This window comes from Polypterus senegalus, chromosome 8 (assembly GCF_016835505.1).
Source record: "Polypterus senegalus isolate Bchr_013 chromosome 8, ASM1683550v1, whole genome shotgun sequence".
NCBI classification, from domain to species: Eukaryota; Metazoa; Chordata; class Cladistia; order Polypteriformes; family Polypteridae; genus Polypterus; species Polypterus senegalus.
The window spans coordinates 10,199,021-10,221,331 of record NC_053161.1 but is presented as its reverse complement, the minus strand read 5'-3'; the positions used below and the strand labels follow the sequence as shown (position 1 = coordinate 10,221,331).

The 22,311-nt window shown below is 38.7% G+C and overlaps 2 protein-coding genes across 5 annotated transcripts in view; one reads left to right on the top strand and one right to left on the bottom strand.

Annotated features, from left to right (window-relative positions):
- The window catches only part of macrod1 (mono-ADP ribosylhydrolase 1), a 512,933-nt gene that overhangs the window by 152,462 nt on the left and 338,160 nt on the right, over nt 1–22,311 (top strand). The gene's annotated exons all lie outside the window — the stretch shown is intronic.
- The window catches only part of LOC120533763 (leucine-rich repeat transmembrane protein FLRT1-like), an 89,877-nt gene that overhangs the window by 25,134 nt on the left and 42,432 nt on the right, over nt 1–22,311 (bottom strand). Inside the window, 1 exon segment of the mRNA XM_039760702.1 lies at nt 1,180–2,100. The gene's annotated coding sequence lies outside the window, so the exon portion shown is untranslated.

The following is a 22,311-nucleotide window of genomic DNA, read 5'->3' as shown; positions in this document are numbered from 1 at the left end:
CAGTGCAAGTCTGATTACACTACAGATACAAATTGCCGGAATGCCTGGCCCTTACTCTTTCTCTGTGTATTTAGACTCCGACTGCCTGCTGTCTCGATTTTAATGGGGCTCCCCAATTTTAAGCATTCATGTTAGAAATCTATTTGATCCCTTCTACACTTCGCATCTTCTCTCTCACAAATTTATAAACACATAGTTAACATGATAAGATTATTCAGGTCTACAAAATTTATCCCGCTCCTTTTATACACAGTAGAATGAGCACGCGTAGCTGGAGGCTGCATGCCACTGCCATCCCCACCCCCTGCAATCTCCCTTTGTCTGCTGCCACTTTGACGCAGTTCTTCACTTCAGCCCGAGGCAATAAACTAGTGTCTTTTCTCTGGGCTTGTCTGAACTAAATTGTCCTCTTCTGGATTTTTTTTTTTAATGGAATGCATCCTCATAAATGTAACATAGCATTTTTGCACCCATTTAATCCAACTCAGTGTTGTGGGGGAGCTGATTCATAAAATAGGGCTAAAATGGGTTCAAAAATACTGAGTTTTATTTCATTCTTGTATTTTTATTACTGTGCTATTTTCTTATATGCTAAGTAACTGAAAGTTTTCCCAATCTAAAGCAAAAAAAAATGTTCAGTTGAGCATTCTCTCCCTTTCAGCTGCAGTGGGCATGTCTATAGGGACCATTGCTGAAAACCTTCTCTGTCAGTTCTTATTTCCACTAGATATGTGCACACATCTTACTTTCCTTTGGACAGTGGATTCTCAAGCTTTTATTTTTCTTTATTTTTCCCTCTTTCGTGTCTTCCACCCCCTCTCAGCCTTTCGTTTTTCTCCTCATTGACTCCTATACATTCATGCAAACTGGCCTTTCCTGCCAGTTTTTCTCTCAATGTTTATGACATCCTATAATAATAATAATAATAACAATAATAAAAAGAAATTGATGTGTCACCCTGTTTAAGTGCTGGCTGGCAGCCTCTGGCCCTGCGGGAGACTTTCAGCATTCTAGTATGAATGTGTTGCTGAATGGAAAGATACATCCCAGCGAGCTCTTCTTACAGGTTATAGGACGTCTTGCTGTATGTGTACAGTTGTGGCCTAAATTCAGCCCATGTTCTTCACCTTTCTTTCCATTTGTGTGTATTGTTTGTCTCTTCTACATTTCAACACTTACCTGCTCCTTTCTGGAATCTGTCTGGTATCTTCTCTTTATCCAAAGCAAATGTACCCAAATGGTTCGGTTGAAATTAGTTTTTTTTTTTTTTTTTTTTAATTCTGGTCCTAGCGATGTTATAAAAGATGGAAGTTTTTGGACTCCTCCTAGTTCCTAATTGCTGATTGTCGGCACACAGACAAAATTACTCTTGCAAGCCTTATAAGTCAAAACGTTAGAAGACAGTAGAGACCAACAGACTTCCAACCTTATCACTGAAAGCACTCTCAGGAGCCTTGGAAGCAGATTCTTGTAAGAGATGCCAAACAGGTTATTTAGATGAAATGCAAACTTGATTGGTGCCTTCTGAACCAGTGCATTCATTAACTAGGGTCTACTTGTTTCCAATCTGTTTGCTTAAACAGTGATATTCCTTCTCTTGTTCATATTGCACACCATGTTCCTTTTTAGACAAACTTACTTTTTGCTCTGCTTTTTTTTTTTTATTTTATTGCGCTATGGCTAAGTGAAAGTGACAACCCATTGGAAGTCAAGCATTCATTGGAGGCCAGTTTGTGGCCCATTTTCTTAGAGCTAGCATCATTAGGGTAAATCAAAGGATTTAGTTTTCAGAATCTATGACTTCAGATAAGTGTCTGCTAATAAAGGTTAAACAAAAAGGCGATGTGTTTTTTCTTTCCTTTTTTCTCTTCTTACTTCTGCCACTCCTATGATTGTAGACAATTGGAAGGTTCTTGTCTTCTGCCGTGCTGTTGCTGTGGCTTGCTACCTTGTTCTCCACCTCAAAGCTTGCCCTTGTCCCAGCTGGCTGGTTTATTTGCACCCGAAGTACCTTGTGCAGATTTCTACCAGTACCGAAGTCTCTTTGCCACCAGCTGCTATCATTTAATTCCGTCTTCTGTTCAGAAACTGTTCTCCCATCTGAAAAAGAAGCAAGAAAAATAGATGTTTTGTGGTCTGCTTTTAATCATTGTATGGAAACAGGGTTTGGGAAATGTTTGGAAACATGGTTCAAGTTGTTTGTTTTGTAGTTTAACTTCACCCCGCCTCCGGAATTACTTTACATTGTCTTAATAGATACACCCTCAGTGGTAAAATACAGATGGACTGTATCCAGGATTTTTCAGAATTGTGGTTCAATGCATCTCACAAGTTGCCTGTGTTGACCTTGTACATTCTCTCTGTGCTTGTACTTTCACCAGCCACTCCAGTTTCCTCATACATGCAAGTTACATTGATACATACATACATACAGCCTGTTTGAGGGAGTGGTTCCTTCCTTGCACAAGATGCTAGCACAATGAGCTCCCACTCCTGCAACACCGAACTGGAGAAATTGGATTAGGTAACACATGTATTAATTCAAATGATTATCTTGAAAAAAAATGCAAATTATTAATAATAATAATAAAGTCATTCTTATCCCATTCTGGTTATTGTAACAGTTGGTGCATTTGAAATGAGCACTTCAAGGTAGTGCAGCTGTTCATTATGTTACAGTATTTATATTAAGCTGTCAATAGATCAGAAAACAAGGTGCATTTAAAAAATAGTGTACCACCAGTGTGTACTTAAATAGGAGCTAAACACCATATTTAAAAAAAGTACAAGTTGTGATTATTATTATTATTATATGGTTAAAAGACAGAATCTGCAGGTTGCCTGATGGGACCTTGTAAAAAAAAATATGAAGAGGTTTGCTATGTAATTTAATCTGGGTTTCACTCGGAGAGACCTAATCATCTCTACAGACAGGCAGGGCAAGTGCCTCTTCACAACTGAATTGATTTGCAGAAATTTAGGAGCGGCAAAACGGCTGTTTCTTAGGGCAAGATTACTGGAAATCCATGAATAATGTCTCATCGGATTGATTATAATGGTGTCGCTGGGCCCACCGCTGCTCCCCCGGGGTAGGATACAGGATATACGGCTGCCGTTCAATTGCAGAGGTAATATTGCGGCTTCGTGGTTTTATTGAAATTGAGGTTGTTTCAACCAGAGAATGGTTCTGTCAGTCAGAGGAGTTTTGGCGGGGTGGGGGCGGGGGAAGTTTGGAAAGAGCGTACCGCCTGCAAAGCTTCTCTTAACAAAATTAGGCAAGGCGATGGGAAGAGAAGAAGTAGCTCTTTTCTCTAGAGGAAAGAGCTTGCCAAGTTCTTCTTCCTGTTGCATGCAGGCCGAACTATTGAATAAAGCATTGTGGCCAGTCTTAATCATTGGTTTGAATATTATGGTGTGTATTTTTGTGTGTATCAGAAGAATAAGCATATACACACGTAGTACTGTTTAATGACAACATGTCTTACTTGTCCATTAATATGTGCTACTTTTAGTAAGGCTCTATGCTTTAAATAATTTTGGCTTTGGGGCCATTATATAAAATATAGTTGAGTTGTACACAGATAGTTGTTTATGAGGGTGTAATTTATGGGTAGTGTTAAAATAAAGTATGTATTAAAAGTAGTCCATTGTAATAAGAATTATTTTGAATATGTGACTCTCAGAATGACTTTTACAGCTTTATATTCACTTTATATTTCACTTATATACAACTTTATATTCATGAGCTGAAATATAACACCCAGGGAGCATGTGTAATTGGGACAAGCATAGGAAAGCTATGTTACCTTTAAATGTTGGTCATCTAGGTGCAAAATTTCCAATCCATGTGTAAACAAACTTTAGATTGTATCTGCCTAATTACTTTTAAAATCTCTTCCCCCTTTTAGTGTCAATATAGAGGTTCTGGAGTGACAGTGGTACTGTACTATCAATCTGTACTGACTGCACCTTTGCATGCATCTCCTGCCTTATTTATCTTATTTTATACATTACAGTTTATTTTTTATTTTGCAGCCATAAAGTTTAAAAATAAGTTGGTGGGTATGCTTCCAACAGAAAATTTTCACAGGTCATGATTTTTTACTCCCAAATGCTAATTATTGACAAAAGTCTTGTTTTAAAGTATTTTGGGGATTACCAAACTGGCAAGGTACTGCTGTGGCACAGAGGGCACACAGTTGGGCTTCTTTAGCAGAGGAACCTGCAACAAAGACTGTATAGCCTTTCATGTAACAATGTCAGGCAATCAAAACTGCCAGAAGACACTTCTGCAGTAATGTTGCTGAAATGATGCACCAAAATAAGAGAGCGCTTTTGGAGGAACTTGAATGCCAGGAGAACATATATGACAGCAAAAGATGGTCCCTTCCTATATATTTTAAAAGAAAAGGCTAATGGTTTAATTCTCGTCTCTAGTTTATTGTGTGACCGTGGGAAAAACACTTTTTTCATGCCTGAAATGTAAAACATTTGTATAAAGAATTGCTGTGTATGCTGCAAAGTTGTTAGCCAAGTGTATCTTAATAATACAATAATGCCCCAACTAACAATGCCCCATTTAGGATTTTTCGTTAAAGTGTGCATGCTCAGTAATTCTCAAGAGCAGCCATTACTGTATCATCATTAACACTGATTTAGTCATTGAGTGTATTTTGTGCAGAATACATATTTTTGGTTAGCTGTTGAGTGCATTTTTTGACAAGTATTTTCTTTTCCAATAATTTTCACCCATGTCTAATTATTTAAATAAGAAAAAAAATGATGTTAGTGTCTTGTTTACACCTGGTGTCTGGCTAGATACCACTTGACCAGGTGTAAACACATTCATGATTGGACTGTCCTTAGATCACTAGGATCACATTCATAGGTTGTCAGCAGCAGCAGGCAGATAAGCCATGTAAGGGTAGCCAGAAATGGACACTTCTCAACTTTAAGTCCAGTTACTATTCTCTTTTGGTGTCAAGTTCTTTTCACTTTTTTGTGTTGAGTCATTACAAGTCACTAGTTTCCATTCTATGTTGTGCTCAGGTAAATGTTACTGCCAAACCTCCAAATCCTACACAAAGAGTCTGCACAAGTTATGGGAACCTTCCTCATTCAGTAACTATCAGGATACGATGTGGACACTGGATACACATTTTAATGCCAAGTGTGAATGTAACTTTGATACATTTTATGTGTAGATACAATGTTAATACAAAAAGTGACTCAACAACAGCCAAGATTTGTGGAAGATGTAAAAAAAAAATATTGCTGATTGTAATTTCATTAAAGAAAATCCACTTAAATTAAAGCACAAGTGTCTGGGTGTTTGTCTATGTATTCATCCATGTTTTTGCTATCCAACAGATGGCACATCAAAAACATTAGCATTACTTTTATAAATCCTGCACCAAATGGTATGCAACAGAGACACAGCAACCAGTGGCACACACTGCACTGCAAATGTTAACACTGAGGCCTGTGTTGATTACTTAGAGTTATCCCGTCTTAAATGGGTAGCACAGCTAGTTGTCCAAAAAAAGTTCATCATTGTTCTATGGTATTTGTATTTTCACCTATCTAATAAAGTACAGTATTATAATGATCCTGTTTAGCGCTATTTTAGAATAATGTTCCAGTTGTTGGAACATATCCTGAGTAGTAACTAAGGTATTACTGTAATAGCAATAGTCATGGTATTTTAACTATGGATAAATGCTCTGGAGTGCAACTATTCCTGGCCATAACATGGAGTTCTAGTGGGAAGAATGTAGAACTTCAGAGTGTATTCCATTCACTGGAGGTAAATATGGGGTCTACCCCCAAAAATACCAATAGTTGGGGTTAAGTAGCTTGTTCTTCCTAGTTTCCCATTGAAATTACATTTGGGAGGTGAGTTGGGGCAAAAGTCCTTTTGACAGAGGGATTGTGTGTCCACAAATTCATGAAATGATATTGAGAGGGATGGGTAAATGAGAGATTAAATATCTGGTGTAAGATAGTGCTTCTAGATGGTGGGCATGCCACCCCTCCTGATACTCTGACTGAGAGAGGTAGCTAGGATTTAATTTGTGGTTTTGGCTTGATACCTTTTATTCTTCATCTGATCAACACACCTCTTGTGTTTTTATCTTTAAAAATACAAGTGCCACCCTTCAAACTACATCTTTCTGGAATAAATGTTATTCTCATTTATGTTCTATCTAGCAGCTCAGCAGAAGCATGGGTTTTAAAAAATCAATCTGGAAATGGTGTAGTTGTTATTGACATTATTATTTATTTGTTTTTGTATATTTGACTGATGCCCAAGGTGACTTACAAGATCAGAATACAGAAAAAATTGTTTACCTATATTTAAGATTGAGTGACTGTCAGTGGGTCACAAAATGATTTAGGAATGTGGTTTGATTTGACAGTGTTGTCCGAGCATTTGGAAGAGACAGGTGTTCACTGGAAGGTGAGCACTTCGTGTACAGCAGCCTTTCTGAATCTTGCTGAAAATTTTTGAAAGGAGATTGTTTATCTGAATAATGCATTCTGCGATAAGTATTTAAATAGCTGTTTGGCAGGTGTCCCAGTCTCGGGCAGACAAGGACATTCCTCTGTGCCCCCCAGTCTCAGCATACTATAAAATTTACAGAAAAATCCAAATTAAAACACCCTTGAAGAGTTGCCTTTTGAAAGGCAATGGGGGGTGTTAGTGGGGGGGTTGCTAATTTGAAATAAGGTTCTGCTTTCATTGTCAGTGTCGATTAGGCTGAACAGGCGCAGAGTAATTACTGTCATGCGGGTGGGGAGGTGTCGACGGAATGCTAAACATGGAGGTGCACACTAGAAGGAGTCATTTTAGATGACTGTCAGCTCTGTTCTGGAGAAAAGGATGGAGTATGTTTTGAGATGAGCAAGATTTTCATGTGCAAAGCCTAGTGGTCTCGATGGATTTGGAACACAAGTATTTGGTGTTAACATGATGCTGTCTTTAAAATATGCTTTGTCAGTAGGGGGCTGCTCTTGCCCTTTAGCCTCAGCAGGTCTCTAATATTTCAGTTTTCTATGGATTTCATATGTTTACTGACTCTGAGATTGGAGAGGTGGAGACTTTGCATTGATTCCACCCCCCTCTATGCCTTTTCGCACCTTCTCAGTGTCCCAACAGGGAGGTGCTGATCGGGACCTGTTAGCTGCTTGTTAATTAGGATCTATTGCTGACAGGCAAGTGTGAGCTGGCGGTGTCGCTTAATGATTGACTTTGCTTCCGAGTTCCTTAGGGGTTCCTGCTGTCTTCTTAGTGTCTCCTGTGAATTTCATTTAATTTCAGTTGACTTGCTAACAGAGCTGTGAGTAATTTACACTGAGCTGCATTGCTTTGTGGAGCTTAGAAACTCCTGCTCTCTTGGTTCATCTTTGCAGTCGACCACCTGTTCAACTCTGATCCTGTTGCATTTGGCTATTTTGCCAATTTAACAGCACTCACTCTGTTTCCCTGTTTGTGTAGTATGAGAATTTAAAAAAATGGAGAAAGCATTACACACCTGGGCAATTTGCCTGTTCCATCAGTCAATCAATATGACCAGCGGAAGACACCCTCACACACACATGTTCACACTTCCTGATTTGAGACACTATTTAACTTGACATGAATGTCTTTTATAATGTGGGAGTAAATTGTATGACCCTAAGTTTGTTTGTCTGCATGAGCTTTTCTCCATATTCTCCGGCTATCTTAAAGACACGTTTGGTTGTGTGTATTTGGTTTATTGGTGACTTCCAACTGGTACATGGGTTTGAGTGTGCCCGGCTATAGACTGACAGCAAAACAAAGAATGCTATCTGCCTTGTGCTTGAATAGGAATAGGCAGTTTTCAGAAAGTGAAATCTCTAGTTCTTCTAATACCATCTATAGACTCCTGATGAAGGCTATGTAGCTGAAATCGTGTGTCTTTAACCTTATTTTCTATTTTTTTTTCCAGGTATAGAAGTAACTTATACCTATTTTTTTCCTTAAACATACCATAAAATTAATTTATCTGTAAATCCCTATATAAGCAGCATGTATTTGATTTCTGGTTTGAACCACGCTGTAATAGTTTCTATGTGAAGACTGGATACTCTTATTTGTGTTTTTTATTTATTCTTTGGTCTATAGGTATGCAGTTTGAACTGTGTAGTTCTTGTGTATAAAGGTATATGTTCAGGGTGGCACAGTGCTAGTGTCTTGCAAGAAGTAGGCCAGTGTTCAAATCCCAGCTTCTCCCTGCATGGAGTTTGCAAGTTCTCCCCGTGTCCACATTGGTTTTCTCTGCATGCTACGGTTTTCTTCCACACTTCAAACATATACAGGTTAAGTGAATTGCTGATGTTAAATTGGTTCAGTGAGTGAAAAGAATACCACCAAGAGCTAACCTTTATATCTGTTGTTGCTAGCTCTAAAAGACACTAAAATGGAAGTTTAATGAATAATGATAACTTATAGTGTAAAACATTTTTTGTGTATTGATACAGTTAATTAAAATACATTTCTTTTTGACATTTTGAAAGTGTATTAAATCTGAAACCATTCACACCTTACTGTATGTCTAGAAATGAGAGAAGCTTGTTGACTGTACTCTTACCTTTGATTGTTCATTTTGCTTTTGTTCATTTCCTAAGTTAGTTGGTCTACTTTTAAGCATGCTGTATGTTCTTATTTAAGTGTTTGTTTGAAAAATGCATTGTACAAAAATAATTGTACCACTTTAACTTTCTGGCCATGCATCATGGTAATAAAAAAAAAAAAAAAACTTTCATAAAATCCAATCAAACCAGCATGCCACTAGTGTGCTGGATCTGTGGAGCATAAAGAAAAGTGATATTCCTATCGTTAGTGTGGGCACTCGCTGAGGGGAATCGAAGGAACTGTCTGCCTCACTCCACCCCCTACTTCCCTCACCCTCCTCAAACTAACTGACCCGAGACAGCGGCAATCTGGCTAGTGAAGGATCCCTGTGTAGAAACTGTGACTATGCTGCACACAACATCAGCCTTTGAAATCAACTTCCTCCTTTCGCTTTCTCAAATCAGACTTTTTTCTTTCTTTTTTTTGAATGCAAGGCCAACCCGTTAATCCCTCTTTCAGCCTGTGATTGGAGTTAACCTTTTTGACCTGCTGTTCTCGCTTACTCTCAACTTGCCCACTGCCTTTCAGTCCCGAATGTGCTCTTTTTCTGGCATCCCTCTCTTCCCTTCAGCTGTGCAATCAGTCTTGCCACTCACCTGCTGTTATCGCTGGGACTTTTGTCAGGTCTCATTCAGACAGCAGCTCAGCTCAGAACTCCGTCTATTGAAATATGACATTTATTCATCGAGGAACGTATTATTTCCGCAAAGAGCCTGTGTTTAATATGTATAAATGCATTCTGCCGTGACAAAAATATCTTGAGACAGATGAGTGAATGGAGAGTGACAGGTAAAGGGAAGGGGGTTTGATGGAGTCTAAGCCCCTTTTATATCCTCTTGAAGTGTCTTAATAACCTTATATACATATTGTAATCAATGCCTGCTTTAGATGGATGGCGGACATGGTAATGAAAAAGGGACTTGTCATCAGCAAAAAAAAAAAAAATGCAATAATTGTTTTTTGCAGTGGCAAAAATGTAAACAGCCTGCTGTATAGACAAGGCAGCCACATATGCGTACTGTGGTGAAAGAGGGCAAGTCCATGCAAAACTTTATGTCACCAATGGGAAATCTGAAGTATCCCAGGAACAGTGGTGTTTAACAGGGAAAGAGACTGATTAGAATTCAGAAACCTATGCAGTTTGGCAGGGTAGGATGCTAGAACATTGGTTGGTGCTGCTCCCATATAGGTAGTTCTAGGATTTAAACCCAGGATTGCTGTGTGGGATTTGCATGAGATTATGGTGTCTGCTTGGGTTTTCACTGGCTAAACTAGCTTTCTTCCCACATTCCAAAGATTAGACCATTAGTTTAAATTAGAGACCTTTATTGTCATATGCACTGCAAGAGCATAGTGAAATTCTTGTGGTGTAGTTTTGGTGATGTAAAAATAAATTCAGTAAGCAAATATGAGAAACAGAAAATGAATAAATAAATAAACATCTTAAAAAAATAAGTACATTAAATGAGAGTTAAACAAATTAACGTACACTACAATTACACATAATTGCACATATACACATATATTAATTAGAAGTCCAGTATGGATATGAATGTGCCCTGATATGGACTGGCATGGTTAGTTCCCATCCTGCTCCCAGTGTTGTCACCAGGTCCCTTTAACCCTTAAATAAGTAAATAAATGAACAGATGAATAAAGTTTGGCTCATGGGAAATATGAGGAGTTGTATTTTGCATTTGTCTGCAAGACGGAGATACATTCTGGGCAGATTTTAGATTGAGGTGGGAAGCTGGAAGGCAATAAGAAAATTGAATCAGCATGTAGATTAGGGCACACAGCATTTCTGTATGGGCAGTCAGCTTTACAATAGACATGTGTGACTTTTTGACAGAAGTCATAATGTGACAGAAGGCTGTGATAGCTGTTTCTTAAAATAAACACAGTTTTATGATCTTAGAGTCTGTTACTGAAATAGAAATGCACTGTTTTTATGTACTTTTCAGATAGGTGGTGATTCAAAAAGGCTGAACCAAGGTAAGGATTTCCAGTTCAGGTGATTGTTTTGGGCTTTAGCTTCCCAAAATATTCTAGATTTTTTATACTATATTATGTGGTAGCAGAAATCGATATGCCAAAGGCTTTCATGTTTATTTGCATTTCAGCTTGTCTCTGGGCCCTGCTGGCCTCCCCTCCATGACTGTCAGATGACAGTGCATCTGAGCGTCCTTCCAATTGGCAGTGCCCTGCTGAATAGTGTGGCAAGGGTGAAATTCAATCTGATTGACCAGCCTGAGGTGGCAACATGCCAGGGAGCTGTCATGAGTGGACAGCTTAGAGGACGATTGCAAGAAAAAGATGTTATTTACATTGAAAGCTGATTATTACAGGGGACGACAACAAATTACTCTGCAGACATTCAGAGCAATTACCCCCAGTATGTACTTACAGCAGCCGCTCACAGGGAGGCCATAATCAACCGCATCAATTCAAATTGACCTCCGCCATTGTAAAAGGCTACAGCGTAATGAATACCAAACAGGACACAGATTTCCTTGGGGGTTGGGGGTGGACAGGCAGGGGCCATTTCAACAAATAAACTAATCTGGTTCTTCGTCTTTCTCTAAAGCTGGAGAGTTTAGAAGTTTCACTGTGAGCCTAATAATTACAGTGAGAACAGACAGCATCTTGCAAATTTGATCCTGATGCCTTTAGCGACCCTAATTGCAGCTTACTGCCAAAAACAACTTCTCTCTCTCATGCTCTCTGTCTCCTTCCTTTAGAATCACACCATTGCTCATTTTACAGTGGGAGCCAACTGCACAGCCTTTAAAACAGAGATTATCCTCACTCAGGTCACTTTGAAGTAAACACACTGTCAGGTGTAAATGGACTGGGATATGTTTGTTTCTTTCTGCTAAATTTATCATTTCTCACTCTATAATGAATAAACTTTCTCATTGTCCAGAAAATCCATATGTTGCTGGTCACATATGCAACATGCAACATATACATCATATACAGTTTACACACAATACAGAGGATTAAAAAATGTATTCCGACCCTCTGCACTCTTTATTGTGTTGTAGATTTAATTTTAAATGGATGAATTTGTCATTTTCCCATCAATCTACATGCAGTAACCTATAATGACAAAGTGAAAACATTTTTTAGAATGGTTTACATATTTATTGAAAATCAAAAACTGAAATGTGTTATTCTTACGTGTATTCAGACCCATAATTCTTTACTTTTTAGAAGCCCGTATGGCAGCAGTTACAGCTTCGAGTCTTCATGGGCAAGTCAAGCTGTTCATGCCTGTATTCAGGCAGATCATCTCAAGCTCCATTAGACTAGATGGGAAGCATCTTTAAACTGCCATCTTTAGGTCTCTCCATACATGTTCTAAGAGGTTTAAGTTTGAGCTTTTGGTTTGCCACTCAAGAACCGTCAGAGACTTGTCCCAAGGTCATTGTATACGTTGGGTCATTGTCATGCTGAAAGGTGAACCATCACCCTAGTCTGAGGTCACATACACTCTGGAGCAGGCTTTCTTCATAAACCTTTCTGTATTTGGCTGCATTAAGCCTTCCCTCAATTCTGACCAATCTTTCTATCCCTGACGCTGAGATGCACTGCCAGTAAGATGCTGCCACCGCCATGCTTCACCGTAGGGATGGTATTTAGGCAGTGATAAGCAGTGCCTAGTCTACACCAGATACAGTGCTTAAAGTTCTGCCCAGAGAGTTCAGTTTTTGTCTTATAAGACCAGAAAAGCTTTGTCCTCAAGCTCTCACATGTCCTTTTAAATGCTGTTTGACAAACTCCAGGAAGGAGTTAGCCACTCTACCATAAATGCTTGATTGATGGAGTGCAGCTGAGATGGTTGTCCTTCTGACATGTCCTCTGCTGAGATGGGAGAACATCTTAAGCTGTGTTAGATTGAACATTGAGTTAACTTTTTCCATTTCTCAATTATTGAGACTACTGTGCTTCTGGGAACACTCAAAACTTTAGAAATGGTTTTACATCTTTTTCCTAATTGGTGCCTCACCACAGTTTAATTATTGAGCTCTACAGAGAACCTGTTGGAATTCATGGCTTGAGTTTTGTCCTGAAATGCAGTGGAAATTGCAGGACCTTTATATACAAAGGTATTTGTCTTTCTAAATGATGTCTAGTCAATTCAGTTTGCCGCAGGTGGACTTCAAGTTCTAGAGACATCTCAAGTGTAATTAAAGCAAATCAGATGCACCTGACAACAGTTTGGAATGCCACTACAAGGGGTCTGAATACTTCTATAAATGAGAGATTTCAGTTTATGATTTTTTATATTTATAATATAATATAATTTGCAAACCTTTCTGAAGACATGTTTTGATTTGTCAATATGGGTTACTGACTGTTGATTGACAAAAATTGAAAATTTATCCATTTAAAATGAAATATGAAAACAAAGTTTGCAGAAAGTAAAGGGGTCTGAATACTTAATGCATCCTCTGTTTATGTTTGCTAGTATTTGTTTTTACTCTGTATGTGTGTGATTGTGTTTGTGTTATAATTGGCTATTAAGTAACCTTTTGACCGGTACATAGACATTTTCTCTAAATATACTGGTGTGAGGGCCAGTGGCTCTGTGCCATTTGCAGAAAGGAAGGAATGAGAAACATGACTATGTAGGATGATTGAGGTACTTAACAATACTGTTTATCTTTCTGTGTATTGTACATGAACTGTATGGAAGGCAGCTGAGTGGTGGTCGTTTTCTGTGCCGTCTTTACCAACAGCCAGCAGGTTTCTTACCAGGGTATGATGCAGCCAGTAAAGATGGATTTCACTGTGTATATATAGAATTTAGCTAGAACAACTGAAAAAATATTAGGTCTCCTCGGATACCTGGGGAAATAGCACTGTTGTTTTACCTTTTTAACAAGAACTGAACTTTGCTGTGCAATATACTGGTGATTGTTACTTCAAGAAATTTAATGCTGCTTGATGCACAGGGATCATCTTTGTCCAATTTGTGTTCTATTCATTTCTGTACAAGTGCTGTCTAACCTAATATGTGTAGATGTTACATTTATAAATAAAATATTTACCTTGAGCGCATGAATATGGTTTACATATGTATTAAGGTGATATGAGGGTGGTGGGCTGGTCCATTGGCTATGTCTTGCTTGGATTCTTGGCCAGGTCACTGCTTTTGTGAAGCTGGGACCTTTCATCTGTGCGTTCACATTTGTTTTTTTGGGTAGTTAGATTTCTTCCACTATCTCAAAAATATAGTTTGAATTAATTAGCCACTTTATATTAGTCTTATGTGTGTGTGAGTATTGGTGTGTAGGTGAGTGTGCATTAGCCTACTGAGCAGGGTTTGCATCCTGCCATATACCATTTGCCATTGAGTTTCACTCCTGCTACCCATGAGCCTCTAATGGAAAAAGCTATTTTTTTTTTGTTGGATATAGAGGGAAGGATTGCATTATGATATGTAATATGCTCATGTGAGTTTCGTGTTGTATTGGGTTAATAGGTTGTATAGTAATTGCAAGCAGCACGACAGAAATGGATGTCAGGGGCCATTATTTAAAGAAGATAACCACTTAAGGACTGAAGAGCACTTTGAAGTACCAATGTGGATAGACAGGTATTGCCAACCATCAAAAAGGCACAGTAGTATTAAAATTTGCTTTAAAATAGGGCTTTAAAATGAGACAAAAGTCATAGGAGAATGGCAAAAGGTTGACAGGACTGGGAGACAGACTGATCGTAGCAAAGGGTTTCTTCTTAGGATGCCGTTGTACCTGATGGAGAAGGACAGAAAGGTAGGTACCAAAGGTAAAAGTTAGGTGCATGAAAACTTGGGCATCAGAGGAAGATTTTGTAGATTCCTACCCTCCTAGCCTCGGGAGCAATTCTGAAGTTTGTCCAGAGAAGAGCTATTTAAAGTGTGTTTAATGTGTGTTTACTTTTAAAGCTCCCATTGAGTTTAGAGTCAAAAAATAAGGTGAGGAAATGTTTCAACTGTCAGGGGGGTCATTTAGCCTTAAACCCAGGGAGACAAGGAGGTGAACTATAGAGCACACTGGTCAGCCAATCCACCAGCAAGATCCAGTTAAGCATTCTGGTTTTATTTTCATTGTATTTCTTCTGTTAATGTTTTTTTTATATTAAAGGAATACTCACCACAAAAATATTTTTCTTATATGTTACTTACCACATATAGTTTGTAATGATGGCTGAGAAAAAAAATAATCTCATGTTTTCATGGGGATTGGAGACAACAATGTTTCTAATAGAATGGGAACATACACTTTTGGTAAATAAATACCTCTGGAAAAATTAAAGTAGTCAACAAACAGAAAGACCCTCCACATGAGGAGCCGCTTTTGAATGGAAGACAGGAATCTTGACCATTGAAACAGGTGGCGAGATGAGTCTTCAACTCAAAAGCACATTCCTATGTGAAGGGGCCTCCTGCTTGTGGACTACTTTAATTTTCCAGTAGTGTAAGTGTTTTGCGTGCAGTAAGCATACAACTGTATAACTTGATATGTGGATTATAGGACACAAGTAATGGGAGATTTTTTTCATAGGTGTTTTTGATATTGGTTACTCTTGTGTAGCGCCTGTCACCATAGGCTACTGTTCTAACAGAAATGTTGTAATCTTCATTCTCAACAAAAACATGAGATTGATTGTCTTTTTCTCGGCCATCACTACAAATTACATGGAGTAGGTAACATCAGTATCAGTTTTGGGTGAAGTATTTCTTTATAAACCATAATGTTTGATATATTTGGGACTTCTGCTATTTTTTCCCCAAACAGATCCATTCTCCTGTTTTCTAAACTCACTCTTTCCAATAAAGAAGACATGCAAGTGAACTGAGATCAATACCCACCCCTCCACCACTACCTTCAGCTGTTGCTTCTCCTTCCCGTTACTTGACATATTGAGTGTTCTTTCGATGAATGCCACACTAATAGTGATTTGTTAAGAAAGACTTGAACTTTATTTTAATATGGGAGGGAGAAGCACTCCCATAAGATGTGCATATGACTCCTACTTAAACACAGTTTCTGTCTCGTGGTTACCAGCTTGCAACTGGGTGACACTGAATAAATCTACCAGCATTTCATTTTCTATGGCGTGCTAAACATCTGAAATGTTTTGAGAGGAAAAGTAAAAATCACAGTATACTCTAAAGAAGGCAAATAGCTGTGAAGAGCTACGTTACCGTATGTGTAGCATGCAGACAGCAGGATGGCTTTATGCAGTGTTTGTGTGTGTGTGTGTGTGTGTGTGTGCGCGTTTGTGTGTGTGAACAAGCATGTGTCAGAGAAGACAGAGAAAGGCAATAACAACTCAGGCTCATAAAACAAGCTGTAAACTAGTAGAGTGCTTAGAGTTTTATTAGCTTGTTTTTATTGGGTTATTTTATTATTAAAACGCTTTTGAACGTTGTCTTGTAACATGTCTTGCTCACCACCCCCACCCCAAAATCCATCGCCATCTCCTTCTATCATTTCAGATGAAGTCCAGCACAATCGCTGGTCAGTATAAATAAATGAATCTTCCTTTGTCCCTAATGGCAGGTAAAGTGCAGTTTGTAATGTGGCTGTAGGACTATTTATGAAAGCAGAATTGGCATAAAGTGTTGTATTCCGATTTATTAGATGGCAGGACTATTGTACCACAAGAGTAACAACACCAGTTTTTTATTGGCATTGGAGTCTGTGCTTTGGCGTTCTGTGATGTACAGCAGAAATAGTTTCATTTTTTTGCTTTTATAATTAGCTTTAAAACGGTGGTGGGTTTTGTGTTAGTTTAACATATTGTGTGCAAATTTAAATTTAAAGGCCCTTTGACTCTGGATTGGATTAGTTAGCTTGAACAATGGATGCATTTGTTACAAGGTCAAAGTGGTTGAACCTGTAAACAAATTAAGTTCTATGGCATAGGTTGCCTGAACCAAATTCCACGCAGAATAAAGAATTGGAGAGTGGTGGTAAGTGTTTTTTTTTTTTTAAATCATTGTTTTCATACAAAAAGGGCACCTCATTAATAACAACCACACTGTGAGATTTTACCTGGAAGGCAGTGGCATGAACAGTTGATAAAATTATAATAACTCTCTGCTCATCATGATTCAGTCCAGCAGGGTGCCTCCTTCTGCTGGGGGACCCCTGCTGCCTGTGTTTCTTCACTCTTGTGACTTGGCTTCATTTTGGAAAGGTACTCGCTATGCCTGACTTGCGCTCTGGGACTGGACTGTGGATTTTTCTAGATCTGCACTAGCCTGCATAATATAGTGAGTGCAATTACATTGTGTTTCTAACTGCTCTACTAAACTACTAGTGAGAGTTAAGGGAATTATTTACATTTTTAATGGCCATTGTACTTTCATAAACTCCAGACAGCAAAATAACATTCCCTCCCCAACAAAGCACACAATGGGTCCCTGAGGTGCTGTGGTGTTAGAGTCCTGCTATGAATATTTCAGCCTGACTTTGTAGATACATTGCACATTTGGGGATCTCATTATTGTTTTCAATGCCGCATGTATGTTTGAGCTGGAGCTGGGGGTTGGGAGCTCTGGTGTTTGTTCTTTATCTGCATATCCTTTGTTATGTATAACAACACTTTAAAAATGATTTCATCCTAAATGCACTTTTTTAAGGCATTTGATTTCTGAGACTGCTATAATAGTCTGACTTTGATGAAGAATGGTGAAGACTGGGATTAATTAGGCACAGTTGTCTGCATACAGAAGGGTGATATGTTGTAACAGTTAGTCCACAGAACTCAAGAGGACCAGGCAGTATGGACAACTAGCCTTGGTGATGGATTATTATAGGTTAATGTCTAACTTTTTGTATAATGTTGTAAATAGATTGGGTGAGAAAGACAGGGAGGAAGTGTACTACATTGATTAAAGGGTGATTGTAGAAAATCTGCTTTTGTTACAACTAAGTGCAAGAGACAATAAAGTAATAAATTTAAGGAATAATGTCCCTACTCCACACTGATAGGAAGGTTTCTTAAGCTATAGGCATGTTTCTCTAGGTGAGCCGCCGAAATTATACATTTTTAGACTCTGTGGGAGGACCACATTAAAACAGAGTTGTATGTTTCAAGCCTTGGGAGACTAACAGAATAAATTTGTTAACACTGGTGTGGGAAGTGGGATAATTCTTCATGGTTAGCTGCTGTTTTGAGTAGGGTAGAGGGTAAAAGTATACTGGTTATACAAGACAACAGCAGTTTTGAGAGAAAACAGAATCAAAGAGATGGCACAGAGAAGTAAGAATTCATGCAGGGGTCATAACTGGAAAGACAATAATTAAATAACAAAAGTTCAGCATGTGTGGCTAGAATCGTGGTCGGAGAACAAGGTGAAAAGTCATAAGCCAATGAGGGTACACGTTACCAGAGCCAAGAATCACAGGAGGTAAATTATAATCACTGGGTGGAAAAAAAAATACTCGTAAGCAGGACATTCAAAAACTAACAATACAAAATGATGCAAAGGTTTTTCTTTTATAAATTAAAATTTTTGAAGATTAGATTTGTATGGATGTGGCTTTTTAAAATGTCATGATAGTGATGTCATGATGTGGATCTTCGAGGAACCACCTCCCAGCAACAGGGTCTTGCACCCTAACAACCAACAAGGTGGCATCCATACAGAAAACAAGATGGTGCTGCAGGAAAGCATGAATAATCTTCAACAATGTTAAAAACATAAGGAAGCAAAAGATGAATATAATCTCTAGATTACTTGGCTTCAGAAACCCTGTAAACTATGTTCAAATAATTTTAGGAGCCTAGAAACAGCTGGAAAAAATTAAACTTATAAGCCAGTTCATGACAAACATAGACTAAAGGAGTTACCCAAAGTGGTGTTACCCTAAATGGTGTACCCTAAGTGGTGTAGTGGTATTACCAGTCAGCAGTAAAACAGACTGACTTTGTCCATGTAGGCTATGGAAGTGCTACCTTAAGTATGATTTGTGCTCCATAATTAAGCTTGATGACTGAGAAGATTACATTATGGTGATAATAGCATGAATCCGTTGAAATACTGAATTTATCTGGTAAGGAGGAGATATATTTAAGGTATTTGCAATCCAAGTACAATGTGCACAGATCCAACTTTTAATATAAGTAATATTATTGTTAACACTAAACAAAGTTAATCAGGCCAGGGAATGGAGGAAACACATGATCAGGAGCAAGCCCATTTGCTTTCCTAGTCTTTGCAGCAAAAACTCATTACATTTTTCATTTAAATTACTTTATAGAGGGAGTGCAGGGATTAGTGCTACTGCATCACCAATCCAGTGTGTCAAGCTTGAGGTCTGCTCCAGGTCATTGTCCATGTAAAATGTACTATTTCTCCTTGTGTCTTTGTGGGTATTCTGCCAGGTTCTCTGGTTTTCCTCCACATGGTCAAAGATGTAAAGGTTAGTTTAGTTTAATCGGTCAACGTTTTAGGACCCACTTATGTGTACTCAGACCACGTACGCACATGCATCACAGCTGCCACGCATTCCCAGCATTCTTTAGATGTGTCCTCTGAGCACGTAGTCAGAAATTAATGTGACACATGTGCGAGTTGATTTACCAGCAAAAATATAGGTGGCGTGTGTTCAAATTTTGGTACGTGATGTCAGCATCATTGTCTGCTATCAACATGTGGCAGCGGGCTGTAATGCCACTCCAACAGGATAAATCTGCGTGCTTCGATATTTGATGAGTGGTTCGATTAAGTGAAGCCAATGTTCAGACTTAAATGCTGAAATGCAAATGTATTCATGGTGTTTTTTTCATCCATTTCACATGATGGCGATACAAGTGTCACATATTCCCAATTGTAATAATGCAATACATTTAAAGGTCTCACATACCATCTTCAGTGTCGCTGTTGCTGCTTTTTTTTGCAAAGAATTTTTATCTTTAATATCTTTCTTCCCTTACCTCACAACACAGCAAAACTTCACAATGATTTCTCGCACTGCCACCTTGTGGAATCCTCCAGATTTACTTAAAGTATATGCACAAGTGTAGACAGTACACTGCTTGCATAGCAGCAATATCCTCAAGTACATGTATCGCATAGTGTTAAGTATATTTGTGGCCTTAGTGTGATTTGGTATAGTGTTCTTGAGTGGGCCCAGTGATGGATTGGCACCTTGTCCAAGGTGGCTTCTTGCCTTGTGCCTAGTGTTACCAGCTTAGGCTCAAACCCTTAACCCTGAATTTGATTAAGTGGGTTTAAGAAATTTGTTTGCTTTCTTTATGGAGGGGGCTGACTTTATAAGGCTCTGAATAAAATAGGGAGACTGGCAAGCAAGTGCACATTTACATATTGGCTTAGGTGAATGAAAAGTTTGTGGAAAGAAAAAAATCAAGTGGCTACATCTTGAAACAGTCATATTGTCGATTTAAATGACACCGTATCTCAATTTAAAATGGGTGTGTGTTGTTGCACAAATCTTTCACTTAAGCTGTTCTTTTTTTACTTGTTTAGCTTGTTTGCCAAGTGAAGGAAGTATATAGTGCCAGAGACTAACTGGAGACTACTTCCCACACTTCACCAGAGCTTTCTCTGCACCTGTTGGCAGCAGCTTCCCAATTCCTCCAGATTTTTGTTTGAAACTCTCTTTTCCAAGTGAAAAGCTCACTTATGTCGCTTTTTTAGGTCAGGCTTTCTTCTTGTCGGGAGCTGCAGCCCTCTCATTAAAGTGAAAAACGATTTATGAATTGGCCAACGAAATGTGGCTTCTGCAGTACATGCTCCCATCCATTTTTTTTAACCTGTACATGAATTGTAAATGCAACACTTATCTTAGAACCCTTAGACATTACTTTTTTTAAGGTTTCTTTCTCAAAAGAAACATCATCTTTAAAAAAAAAAAAGGCCAAAAGAACACATTCTGTTCATTGTTTCTAGTTTCATTATTATTTTGATTAAAAAGCAATTAAACTTTCCTCTGATTGAATGATTTTCTACCTCAGCAGTGCGAGTTTAATTAAATGGATTTAAATACTGATAAAAGCCAACTGGTAGCTACAAGATGGTGAAATCCATGCAAAGCACCCAGTAAACCATGAGACTGTGAAGATTTGCTGGCTTGGAAAGTACAAAGCCTTAGGGACCATATGGAATGAGGTTGTGGTTTGACTCTTCACCTTGTGTGACATCTTTTTTTTTTTTTGTTTGTTTTTTGTTCCTCTCCAATGCACTTGTTTGTGGGTTTGAGCTTTCTTATGATATTTGTGCTCATTTTACTGCTTTATGTCTTCCAGCGAGTTGTCTTTAAACCTTTTATGGTACATGATGCTGAAGGGTTGAGCACACTGTGTTCCCATGAGCTTTTCTCACAATTTTAAGTGTTAATATTCCCAGCAATGCCTGGCTGGAAGCGGCACAAAAATGCTTTGCCTCGGTGGGTTTCTTTAGTTGTCCAGAAACCCCTGCCTTTGTGGGCCCTCTAATTCCGCATTAGATGGAATCAGCCGCACGTGAACAGTTATGCTGATTAACCCTTGCCCTTTGCCCTTCTTCATTGAGCCAGCCGCAGAATAGGGGCCCTTCATTTGCTTAAGCCCCTCATGCGGCACTCTCCATTTCTGAGCTGTCCAGCTCTCTCAACCCCCGTGGATACCAAGCCATGTGGCCGGCATTGCCTCAGCAACATAAGTGCCCCTTAGAGTCTGAAAGGCCTCACATCTCAGCAGGAGCTTCGCAAAAGCTGCTGCTGTGATCAGCTCCATCCAACCCTTGCTTCTTACTCTTCTTGAGGAAAGCTGATCTGTAAAGCCTGGGCAACAGTAGTCTCCAGCTTTGCAGGTGGGGACCAAACATAAAGGGATTTGATCACACTGCGGCCCAGTTTCAGCATCTCATCATTTTTACCAACTGCGCTGCACTTAAAACTTCATGTGGATTCTTAATGTGCTGCCAATTAAACAAGGTGTTGCTCCTTGAAATACACATAATATCCTGCCAAAATTGGAAATGATTGAGGAGCCGGCAAGTGAAGCAGAATGGTTTATAGTCTATTGGTTATCAGTCATATATTTTAACATAAAGCTTGGCTAGCAAAGACACAAACAAAAGTAATTAATTGTTGTTGTCGTCTTTGCTATTTATTCTTCTTATTTATTTGTTTGTTTATTGATTGTTGCTTTTCCATTCCCTGCTATTTCACATTCCTGGCATGACCGAATGCCTCTGAATTTGAACACTCCTGGCTAAGCTAGCAATTGCGTGCATTTTCTGTAGCTCTATCAGGGATGCAGGCTTGGCAGTTTTGGCCCTTGAGCTTACTGAAAGATGAGGCCAGATGTTTTCAGTCTGTTTTTGTTTTTAACAAATGATAAAGATCAACGGGTTACGTTCCAGGGACATTGTATATACCATTTTTAAAAGACCCCTGATTTGCCCCAGTTACATTTTCAGAATTTTGGAACTTTGATCTCCATTTCATCTCTGAATGATAAATGATATTGGTTGTGGAGACGATTGGTATATCTAATTTGACTCTGTGTGAAATGAGCAATTATGCCCAGTTTCACACTAATCTTCTGTGGTTTTACTTAGAAAGCCAAAGTCAGCTCAGGCTCTTTTAGAGGCTGTCTTAATATGAAAAAGAGTAGTAATGCTTAATGAAGCTTGTCGCAGA